The sequence below is a fragment of the Protopterus annectens genome, chromosome 9.part0 (genome assembly GCF_019279795.1).
Source record: "Protopterus annectens isolate FY-2018-M chromosome 9.part0, PAN1.0, whole genome shotgun sequence".
Lineage (NCBI taxonomy): Eukaryota > Metazoa > Chordata > Ceratodontiformes > Protopteridae > Protopterus > Protopterus annectens.
This window is the reverse complement of record NC_056743.1, coordinates 1,680,673,362-1,680,686,442: the sequence shown is the minus strand read 5'-3', so window position 1 is coordinate 1,680,686,442 and position 13,081 is coordinate 1,680,673,362.

Below are 13,081 nucleotides of genomic sequence, written 5' to 3'. Positions count from 1 at the left end.
AAAACTTACCAGATTCAAGTAGCAGTCACTCTTGGAAGGAGAAGAGCATGGGGTACTGTCAGTATACATGGGGGCAGATCACATGAGAATACAAGTGCTTCACAAGAAAGTAGTTATTAGTTGAGGGGGGGTAAGCACAACAGATTTAATGCAGGCCCCATCAGTGTTCACCTGCACATACCAGAACCTTGCATTCAGGATCATGATCCCACAGCACTGTCAGATTAGTGTCTGCAGGATCACCTGTATTAAGGAGGTCACAACATTGAGCCAACTCACCATTCAGATCTCATGACAAACCTCTTCAAAATTACTTGCATCATCACCTAGCCTATTTTTGGGACATGTGTATGACATATTTGACCTTAACCTACTGTAAGTTAAGGGTGACATTTCTGTTAATTACAGTTTGACATTTGCAAACACAGGGGATAAGTTATTTAAAAAAAGTGGGGGAGGGTGATTTAGGGACACTCTGTAACTTGTATGCATTTCATTCCCGTAATGGTACTGCTTAAAATCTCTTGGGACTGTGGAAAGAAAGCATATGTCTTAGCATAAGATTGCAGTGATCAACACTATTAATGCTATATGCACTGACATTGTTACAGCTGGCAGTTACCTACAACTTAAAAGAAGTAATAATACTAATGTTTTCAATTAAACGGAAATAAAAAACAGATTAAAATTACTATTTTGCCATGCTAACAAAGACAGTTCACCCTCACAACTGGACAAATGTTGATATTTTTATCACTGAGGCCACAAGTTATTGTGTTTTATAATATTAAATAGCCTCATGTGCATTTCAACAGACAGCATAGTTCAAACTGAGAAAACAATCCACCATACAGAAAAAAATTATATGTTTTCATTCAATTTTAAGGTATGAACTCATGTAAAAATATTAATTAACATTTTTACTAGTTGTACCATTTTGGGACATTCATCATGTGCATAGTTAGGTGCCACCTCATTAGAATGCACTATGCATAACAGTTAAAAATGTCATTATTCCTTATATAATGCCCTACAACATCACTGAATAGGAGTCAGTAAGCACTCAGACATGCCTTTTACAAACAATTATAAAAATAACTGTTCTAAAACAAAAAATGAATTATTCAGTGATGAGAATGAATGTCAGATAAACAGTGACAGTAGACCATGCACCACATGGCATAGCCGACAGCAGAAGCATAACTGATACAACCAGCGCCCTGGGCCGGTACTATAATCCAGTACCCCACCCCCCCTTAGCTCTTCCATTGAAGAAGAAAAAAAAATGAACATTTCTTCTACTAGCATACCAATCAGGTGGACAATCTGCACAAAATGTCCTCCCCCTTCCTCCTTCCTGAAATATTCAGACATACCTATCAACATCTTAGAGCAAGAAAGCTAGACAAAGCCATAAAAAATGTGGGGACAAAGGCCAAAAATAGGGACACTTTTTAAATATTTCTCTTATAGACTTAGAAAGTTGATAGAATAACACATTTTGCATTAGCATGAATTTTCTGAAGGGTTTGATGTCTGAAACTCAAATGTTTATCATTATTTTCTGACTTCAACCCTGAATCACTTGCTAATAATTTTCCAGAAAATAAGAAACAGACAAAAATATGAGGCAAAAATCTGGAAATTCTGTGGTTATCTGTACAGCTGAGAGGTATGCATTTAGGTCTTATTTATGGGCTGTGCCCCCCAACCTCCCTCAACATATCTTATTTAAAAAATATTTTTAAACTGTAGCAAACTGCTTGCTACTACCAGTTGCAACAGTTTATACCCTGCTTATAAGGAGTGCTATGGCACTCATGGTTTAAAGAAAAAAATAATTTAAGGTGTAGCAAAATGCTTGCTACAAATCTAGGAAACAGTTGCTTCCATTTATACACAGAGCAGTGCAGTGCTCAGGTTTTAGTTAAAAAAAATACTTTTTTTACTTTTCAGATATAGCAAACTGCTTGCTACAGTTTAGACTACATACAGAGAAATATAGCACTCAGGTTTAACAATAAATGCAATACTGGCTTTTAAAAACTAGTACTGCATTAGAAAGAGATCAGTAATGTCTGGTAGTTACTCCTCTCACCCCAATATAGTTACACTACTGGTCCACAGATACTCTGCTTGCATCAGTTATACCCCATGTGTCCTTTGCAAAGTGCTGCTGGCTGATCACCATTACTTATAGAAGGACTGGTACTGGGAGATGCATTGACAGGATGGGTCACTTCACCACTGTACTAGTGTATGATCATGTTGTGCAGAATGCAATATGCAGTATACATCCTTAATACAATAGCTGGGCCATACAGAAAGGCATCACCGGACTCATCCGGGCACCTAAAAAGACTCTTCAGGAGATCAGAGACCCTCTTAATTACAATATGGGTTTGGGACAGGGCTGAATTAAAAGTGTTTCTTCAGCTCCATTTGGATTTTTCACTGATGTTATGAGCCATGGCTCTACTCGATTTCTAGCATCACCTGAGAGAGAGAAAAAAGAGCAAGAGAGAGAGAGAAAGAGAAAAGGGGAGGCGGGCAAAAATGAAGGAAAGGTGGTTTAATATTCAGCAATACATGCTACCAATCAAGAGCAATTAAATAAGATAGAAAATAGAGAAACAATATTTGTTCACATGCCAACGATATGACCACTGGGCATCCTACCAATCAGGAATAAGTGGTGTATTGAGCTAGTATGCCAGATAGCGGAATTGTGTGCACAACTAGGATACTGAACAGAGACATTGGTGATGCACTTTCACGCATCACACGCTACCTGGCAATTGATGGAATGGTAGCCTTTCCTAGTGCAGGACCATTTAACCCATGGACTAGAATAGGGCCTTAACTGCAACATGGGGGCACTGTGTTTCATCAAGTACCTCAGGAAAACATGCCACCCCATAAAAGGCACACTCAGTTCTCTCTTGGTTCTGAAACTGAGAAACAGATATACTGACCCATATTTGCCAGGAATACATCTAAGAACTGCTGCAGTATCCTGAAAGCTGAAGCCTGTGGGATACCCAATGTGTCCCCACTCTGTGGAAGATTCCCATGGCCAGTATAGTGAGGGCTATATATATCTTAATATGCACAGGTATGGGAATTACACACATTCTTTCAGTAACTCTATGGGATGTCACACATACTCACTAATACCCTTATAATATCCCTGCCAACTTTAAACCTATCAGGTATCTCCTGATTATTAAAATTGTAGTGGGTTATTCCCTCTGCTTATATCTCTGACTTCTTACTCAGCAAGCACTGCTGGGTTGCAAGTGGTTTTGGTTTAGCCAACACAAGTAGCTCATAATGGGAAACAGGAAGGCTATCAGCAAGTGACAGCATCTTCGTGGACTGCAAAGTAGACTGAATAGGAGAGCCACCTCCTTTTATAACAAATCTGTTGACTGCACTGAAAAGCAGGAAAATGTAATTATGAATCACAAGTAGAAAAGAAAATGCTTCAACAGCATATCCTGATTTTCATCAGTTGTCATTTACATCTCTTTATCACATCATTTGTTTATGCTTATTTACATTAATTGCAGGGTAGAGTAAGTGGCTCTATGAATCGTGGGTTTCTTGCACTCATTCACAAACAGTGCAGAACATACCTCTTAACCTCTTAGTATAAGGAATTTGGGCAAAGCCAAAAATAATGGAGGGCAAAGGTCCAAAATCAGGGACAGATTTTAAATATTGCTCTTATAAACTTAAAAATATTGCTAGAATAATAGATTTTGCTTTAGCATGCATTTTCTGAAGGATATAAAGGCTGAAGCTCAAATGTGCCTATTATTCAATGAGTTCAGTCCTCAATGATGTGGCAAAAAATCATAAATTGTATAAGGAACATACAAAAAATATGTGGTACAAATCTGTAGGTATGGCATGAATAGCCTTAATGTGTTTGCATTATGACTATGAAAACCACCCTTAAGTTCTTCTTTCTTCTGTGTTTCACTTTTAACTTGACTGCACCATGTATTCTTGCATCTTGACAGTAGATCATTGTCTCACTGGAATCAGATCTTATTTCCCAGGGCAGATGGTTGAATCAGTAATACTACAGATCAATGGACAAGTTTTAAAACTTGTTGATTATTGCTCCAGAATGTTAACTTATACTGGACAAAGATATTCTTAAGTAGAAAAAGGGTGTCTTGCAAATGTTTGGGTATGTGAGATGTTCAGATATTCAGGCCAGACAGTTTCTACCTCTATACTGTCCACATACCGCTGGTTCCTCTGATCTGTTAATTCCTATGATTTGAACAAATTCTGGCCCAGATGTCAGGGGTTGCTTTTGAGACTTAAATCTTCCAGTGTCATATCAAACAATGTGCCCAATAAACCGTAATCACAGCTGAGATGTTATTCAGATTAACCAACAAATCATTGCCAAATTCAGATCTATGTTTACCAGACATGGTATAACTATTAAACTGGTTTCAGATAATTTGACATCACCAGTGTCTCTGCCCAGACATGCAGTTTACAATTACTTTTGCTGAGAACAATAGTTTTATGAATACTGTATTAAGTCCTCACTTTATCTCAGGTCCAATGGAGCTGCAGAGACAGTAGCTCAAACTGCTGAAAATATTGTTTGCTAAGCTCTCATGTCTTATGTACAGCCCCACATGGTGCTGCAGGGTAAGCCCTATAGAGCTAATGCTTGGAAAACAACTTTTAGGTCTAATGTATTTTTGCTAGAATGAAGCCTGAACCAAAGAAAAATTAAGTTTCAATCAATAATTAGAAATTACCAAAGACCAAAAGATTGTTTTCTGATAGGGCATATTCCAACAAAGTTCACCTGCTTTTCATCCAGACCAACCAGTGCACTTTAAGCTTCAGGACGAGCTAGTCTTTCAACACACACACACACACACACACACACACACACACACACACACACACACACACACAAGGCGTGTTTTTTAGATGGAACCATAGGCAACTACAGACTGTTCCTGAAGAGTCTGAAGGTGGCAGTCAAAAGCCATACATAGTTGTCTGAGCCAAGGATGGTGAGTCCTTAGAAAATCACAGTGTTTCCTTAAAGGCTTTGCTGCAACCGTCAGTCACAGACAAAAGTTGAAGTCTTTGTCTTTCCGCTTTTCCCGGTTAGGGGTCGCCACAGCGGAACTCCTGTCTGCTAATGATTGGCAGTAGATTTTCACGAACGCCGAGGTGCCAGCTCGACGTTCAACCTTCAACGAAGGCATGCCCATTTACGCATGTCTTTCCAAAAGTGGAAGTCCTGAATCCAAAATGTGCTCCAAAGTCACACATACCATTTTTAATTCAAATATAATTATTCCAAATTAAACTGATGCTGATGATGTCTCAGTAAGAGACAAAATACACAACTAAAAATACTTTAACCGTTTGTCTAGCCTTTTTTTTCAGCAGAGGCTCTACTCTGGTCAGAACAGCTTGAAGTGGTCATGAAGTTACTATCACAATATTATCAAGACTGCAATCACATCCAAGGGTCAGAGATATGACTCAGCCCATTCAATGATATATGAATATAATTTCATTAAATGGTTGAGAATTGCTTACTATGTTAATGGTGCTGTTAAGTTAATTACTACCTAGTAAAAAGTATATTAAACATTTTAATAAGCATTTCTACATGCTCTGCATTGCATTCAAGTATGTTAACTTTTTGCATCAAGCATTAAACCGTTGTATACCAGATATTTTTAGAGAATTTCCTCTCTCTTTAGCAGTTTAGATGGGATGATAGAAATGTGTACAGTTTCAAAATATTTTGATTACTTTCTGAAGCATGTGCAAGTTATAAACACTTGAAGCTGCTTATAACCTTCTTCCCTAATGCAGTACCAAATAATATAACTTTAATGCAAAAGGTTTGTTATATTTTTGCATTTTGCTTCTTTGGCCCCTGACTTTTTTCTCATAACGGAATGTTTTTGCCATGGTGTCATGAACACTGGAACCTAGAATTCCCCAGTACCTAAATTCATTTATTAACTATTCTGTATCAGTAGAAGTGTCTTAGTTCCTAAAAAAGAAAACTAGTCTGACAGATTTTGCAGGTGGAGCACCTTTCATTGAAAAAGTAACGTCATGAAGTAGTAGTAAAAAGTAAGTAAGAGACTGCTTTTCTGAAGAGGAAAGCTAGTTTTGCTTAGACATTAATGCATTGCAGTTTCATGTAAATCATTTTCCATCACCTACCATGACTTCATTTTGTGGGGGTGGTAATAAAAGAAATAAGCAGTGAAACTTAAAAAAATAAATAAATCAAACAGTACACTGCAAACATATTTTTTGCAAACTATGAGGATTATAACTGGAATTGAAATTAATTAAAAAATAAAGATGCTTCATAATTTAAGCAAATCATGAATATATGAAAATATGAAATTGTAGCATAGCTTTGAATGTTTAACAGCTGCCTAATCTCATGATGCACTGAATTTGTTGTCTTAGTTGTACAGCTGGTGAAGTTAGATGAAACTGTTAATTGCCTTTCTGTTATGCTGCCATTTTGTGAGATATTAATGTTGCATTTTTTCTTTGAATGTTGGTGACTGCTGGCATGCTTATCATTGCTATGCCTGATGACGGGTAACCTTGGATGTGTATCATGACAAAAGGAAACATGGTACATGGAGAGGTTTTCTGTTTACTTACTTAATCATTCTTAAATGTATTCCCAGGGCTTTTACTTGGTTTCTATCTTTTCAGTGTAAAACTTTACAAAATGTAGAATCACTGTCTTGACAATAAACTAATTCAATTTGCCAGTGACACCACCCAGCATATCTCTGCTCCCAATCACCTTCTCTTCTAGAAATGGTGGCTAATTGTCAAAATGACATAGCAGAAGCATGGACTGACAGCTGCCACGTCATCTGGATAAGTACAAAACACAGAACACAGATGCTGAGCTCTAGTTCAGACAATTGCAACTCAGCAACCATTTAACCTTGAGGTATTTCACCATCCCTATTACTCTTGGTGTCTTTATTTTATTTTTATTTTCTTTTATTTTACATTTGTTAAACAGGATAGTCCGACTGGACACAGGTCCATTTTCAGCAGAGGCCCAGGGAGAAAAGCTCCGCAGTAAGTAAAATTTTACACAATATGTTAAAATACAGTATACAGAGACTTTTCAAACAATATGTTAAAATGCAGTATACAGAAGAAGACATAACAAGACCTATATATACAAGAAAAATAGTTACACATGGTTAATAACAGAATAAGTATACAGATTCAATCAGCATTAGGAGAAGACCTAGACTGTGATATATATTACAGTAGGTATATTAGGAAGTGCGGTATATAAGTGGTATAGTCCTTAATGACTGCTCAATCATAATGAAGCAAAAGAATTTTATGCACCATTGTCTTAGTAAATTCTTTGTCACAATGTCAGGAGAGGAAGACTACTTCACATTCTCGTTTTTTTTTTTTTTTTTGGTCAAGAAGCTATTTCCATTTACAAAAAATGAATTGCTATAGTCAGCACTGAAGAACTGTCGGTTATGCTGGTCTATTAACCTATAGATAAAGCACTCCATATTTGTGTGATACGTGACAAAATGGGCATTAACTGACATGTGACAAGGCTATATCCTCATCAAAAATAGACCATAAAAATTGCATGTCCAGACTTCCCAAACTGCACTAATTAACTTTCTAAAGCAGAGGCTTTATAGGAATATGGTATATATATATATATATATATATATATATATATATATATATATATATATATATATATATGTTGCAGGGGGTGTAGAGTGGTGCAGGGGGCTTTCCCCCCTGCTAAAGCTTAAAAAAGGTTATATTGAAGGTAAATGGATAGTACCATTTTTATTTCATTTCAGTGATTATCTGTTGAAAACTTTTCTGTGTTTGCCATAGTAGTTGCCATAAATCAGAGGTTGGTTTAAAAGGCATACGTGTATGTGGTCTGAGTGGTTAAGCATATAGAAGAGTATTGGATTGAACTTGCTTGCTTTGGTGTTGTATGGTTCGGTTATGTGCACTTTTGTCATTTTAAGCTTTCATTGTTTTCATCTCGTTCTTTTACGTTTCAGTGTTGTGCACTTTCAATAAACTGATAAGGATAAACTGATAAGGATCCGTTAAGGGATCACTATGACTTTATCGAATATACACAACACCGAAAGTTAAGCAAATGAGATGAAAACAATGAAAGCTTAAAAGGACGAATGTACATAACATCAAGCTTCATACAATCAAAAAACAGCTGTGGATGTTATATATTACTTTGTTTTTTAAAGCCAGGAAGCACCTGAATGCAGATTGTGGTACAGTGAGGATCAGGAAATTCATCCTTTTCCCACTGTAGTACGATGTCAGACTTGGTATATATCAGTTGCAGGGGGTGGGGGGGGGGCTCCCACATGGGGTGGTCGTGGGGCTTGCCCCCCCTGCTAAAGCTTAAAAAAAGGTTATTTTGAAAGTAAATGGATAGTACCTTTTTATTTAATTTCAATGATTGCCTGTCAAAAACATTTCTGTGTGTGCCATAGTAGTTGCCATAAATCAGAGGCTAGTTTAAAGGGACATATGTGCATTTGTTCTGAGTGGTTATGCATGTAGAAGAGTATTGGATTGAACTTGCTTGCTTTGGTGTTTACTTTTTGGTTATGTGCATGTTCATCATTTTAAGCTTTTGTTGTTTGTGTCTTATCCTTTTATATTTTGGTATTATTTACTTTTGATAAACTGATAGGGATCCATTAAGTAATTAAATCAAGTAAGAGGTGCTGCCTGATGTGAACAGCCACTAAAAAATCTATGTATCAACTGAGGGAACCACTGTATAGGCACATCTAGCGAATGACTAGCACATCCATCATTGCATTTTAATTTGCTCGGATAAGATGTTATAATGACCTTAATAAAATCTCTTGTGTCTGACCAACACTTAATTGCACATTTATAGATCCAAGACAGCCATAAGATTTTATTACTATGATGTAGTCATCTCTATATAGTTATACTAACCCCATCCTCAAGATAGCAAGATGATATTATGGAAAAATTAAAAATCAAATAGCCCACATAATGCATTCATTTAAGTCTTTTAATCTCTTCATTGTCAGACTTATTTTACATACCTCATTGTCAAAAGTTTACCACTCAACAAGGTTAAATCTAGATTCTGATGTCTCACTCCACCTAAAATAACAACTTTGCTCATTACACTTTTGTATTGTCTCACATGAGTATAAAGAGGTAAGAGGACAGTCAAAGAGCCTAATTTGTTTTTTGGGTCACCACTCACATATTGCGTTGTCAATCTAGCATCCAGACTAGTCTTCTTATTTAAAGTCTGCAGTTGATTGGTATAAAGGAGGGTCGGCCATCAGTGACACATATTAAATAAATATGAGGCATTGGAAGGTCACTCAATTAGCAGGAACACGTGCTCTGAAACAGGAGCATATATTTTAAATATGCATTTTGTATAGGCATTTCTTCTAAATATCATGTCATAAAATTATGTTTCACTATCCCAACAGATCCTTATGCCTACACTAAAATGGTTGGAACTATGACAGAGTAGGACCTGTTACATACCTTATCTATACTCATTGATGTTCAATGCAGGTGAGATGCAAGTGTTCATTTGCTATTAACTCACAGCTTGCTTTCTGTCCCCTACTCCAAGTGGCAAGTGTCATACCGCCCAGAAACCTTATCCTAGTGAACTGTATTTCTCTCCTACAACCTGAGCATAATAAACTGTATAGCCTTCTCAGAGCCCTAACCATACCTCTCAACTTTTGCCCCAAGAGTTACAAATCAAGCAAAATAAATAAATAAATAACTAGGGCAAAGTCCTTAAACTAAGGACACTTTTAAAGGGTGACACTATTAGCTTATTTATTTATTACTCATTTATTTCAATTTATTAATCTAGTTAGTGCATTGATCACACATGCCCAATTTCACTCTCAACCCAGAAAAATTATAACAGGACAGCATTACATTAGATAATAGCAATAACAAAAAATACTTAGCAAAGTTTGATATACATGTAAAACAACCATGAACTGGAAGGAAAAACCAAAAAGAGCAAAATTACTATGTTTTAAACATACTGCCTTTATTTCTCCACTTTTCATCCACCAGAACTTCTTCAGAACATTGATTGATTTGACAGATTAACTTTGAGAATAAGAAGTTGCATTAGGGATAATGCCTATTTCAGAGAGGTGGTATAAAATGTTTTATTTTATTTAATCATTTGTTAACCAGGAAAGTCTGACTTGGAACAAAGCCAATTTTCAGCAGATGCCCAGGGATAAACCCTCCAGACGCATGTCTTTGTAACGTGTGAGGAAACTGGAACACCCGGAAGAAACTCACACGGATGCAGGGAGGACATGCAGACTCCACACAGAAGGCACTGTAGCCGAGAATTGAACTGGAAAACCTCTTGCTTTGAAGTGACAACGCTAGCACTGCACCGCCCAATAAAAGGCATATTATGATCTACTAGATTAAATGCCTCAATAAAGTAAATGAAAATGTCATCTATATGTTTCCCTTTGTATGCTCACAGGAGAATTTCATATGTAAGAGTCCACAGAGCTGCACATATGCTAGGACAAGACAGGAAGTTGTGCTGTTAACCATAAAAAAACCTCTGGATTCGGCCATGATACTACAATGCTTTATTCACATACATATTAGCTGCTTTAATCTCATACCGGTTCATGAGGCATTATAAACATGTTTTTAAGTTATTGTTTTAAAATTAAATTCATGAATACTTCGTAGTAGTATGTGATGATTCCAATAAGATCTTACTTTGTTTTTTTTTAACTTCTGAATTTTTTCATTGCATAATTTTTACCATATAAATCCATATAAATAGCACTGCGTATTGTTTGATTTCCAGGTTCTGGTGAAGTCTCATGAGATTGTATGAGACAAAAGCTCTTAATCTGTATGTGGATAAAGCACTGTGGTATTGTGACTGGATTCAGTACTTTTTGGTTATCAGTTATGTCTTCATTTGTTTTCTCTCTCTCTCTCTCTCTCTCTCTCTATATATATATATATATATATATATATATTTTTTTTTTTTTTCATTTGTTTGTTTACATGTTTGTTACAGAAAAGTTTGTAGTTAGAAATGCATTGTGTAATCTTGGCATAGATGATTTGATCTAGGATTTTTCAAGAGCTAGGAAGGTCGAGATTGGATGACAATGAGAGTCTTTTTTGGCTTGGGTGGTTTAAGAAATTGGCTTACTGTGGCCAATTCCATATGTCTGGCATATTACTTTGGTTCAGCAAAGGTTATATGTATGTTGCTGGGCAGCTGTGGTGTAGTGCCTACAATGGCAGATGGACCAGGGCTGAATCCTATCTGCTGCAGGTAGACTGTCAGTTTTGAGTTGTTCAAGAACTGGTTCTACATCTTTGATTTTGGTGTGTTTCATTTAAATTGGGGAATGTAGAGGGGGAGCAGGAAATACTAGGAGCATTGTTATGTTGGTATGAAGTGCTGATGAATTGCTGTATTCTGAGAGCAAATCTGATAGAGAGAACACAGGTGAAGTATTATGATGGCTTGTTGGATTGTTTCTACCTTTTTCTCAAGTAACGTCATCAGTATTTAGTGGAGTTAATTAGAGAGTGCTGTGTTGACTTCATAAGCTGGGCTTTGTGACACTTAATAGATCATCTAATGGGATTTCTAAGTGGAATAAAGTGTTTCCTTGTATCAACATTTGGATTAATTTTTCATCCATGCCAGGCTTCGTCTCTGAATTTTAAAAGGAATATTAGCTTATTGGTTATCCATTCATTCTTTTCAGGGTTGCATATCATTAGTATTAATGGGAAACATGCACCTTGTAGATTTTTGAGGGTGTTAAAACTTCACAAAATAATTTCCTATTTAAGTAGGGAAGGAGAAAAGTTTGACAACACATGCTGGACGTCCATCCAAAATCTGTCCAGTTGAGATGTAAAGCCCTAACACTAAAAAACCCTAAATATAAATTCTCTGATTCTCGCCAACTTTAAAATTTCCATCCTTCTCCCTTATCTTAAACTTCCCAATTACAGTCACCTCTGACTCCATAAATCCACATTCCTTAATCACAGAATGCCCCCAAAACTCCCCCAGCCCTTACTCATGGTATACAGTTTGTTATATGTAAACACCAATGGTTATGTATTCTTTTTATATTTTGTTGTGCAAAAACAGGAAGTTTATTCCAAATGAACAGACTTGTATGCACTGAACAAGATCTGCTACAACTACTGAAATTCTAGCTAGTCATAGACCACAGCCTTGAAAGGTACTCAAGCACATTGCAGCTTGAATGTACAGCCCCTCAAACTCAAACCTGAATTTGTGTTTAAAGAAAGTGCAACAACTCTGTGAAGAAAGTGGAGTTGCTCATACAGTCTCTAATACTAAACTCCAGTGTTGCTCCCTAAACCTAAGATTTCCTCCTGATCACTAACTAAACTTATCATCTAAACTCCCACTTCCTCCAATTCGCTAAACTCTTACTCCTTCCCATTCCCTAAACTCTGACTCCCTCTGATTTCCTAAACTCTTATTCCTTCCCATTCCCTAAACTCTCTCTGCTTCTGATTCCCTTACTCCCTCCCATTCCCTAAACTCTCATTCTCTCCCATTCTCTATCCTTTCACTCCCTCCATTTCCCTAAACTCTTCCTCCCTCCCATCCCCAACTTTTGCTGCTGCACATACCTAACTTTAACATTAGTATGTGTTGGGCAAAATATTCCTCTTTTAGAAATGTTCGCACATTTGCTATTTTACTTCCTGGCCATTCTAGATTAAAGATTTATGTTTTTTTTTTCCTACTGATCTCAGTACCTGAAACTGCCTGAAGAACTTGAGTTTAATGTAACTAATGTTAGGTAAACTACCTTTTGGAGCAAGGGGTGAAGAGTCCTGTAAATTTTGAGTCTGGCATAAGTACAAGAGTTGTAGGGTAGTCTGTGTTCTTTCTAAAAATTATAGCATGAGTGAGCTTACT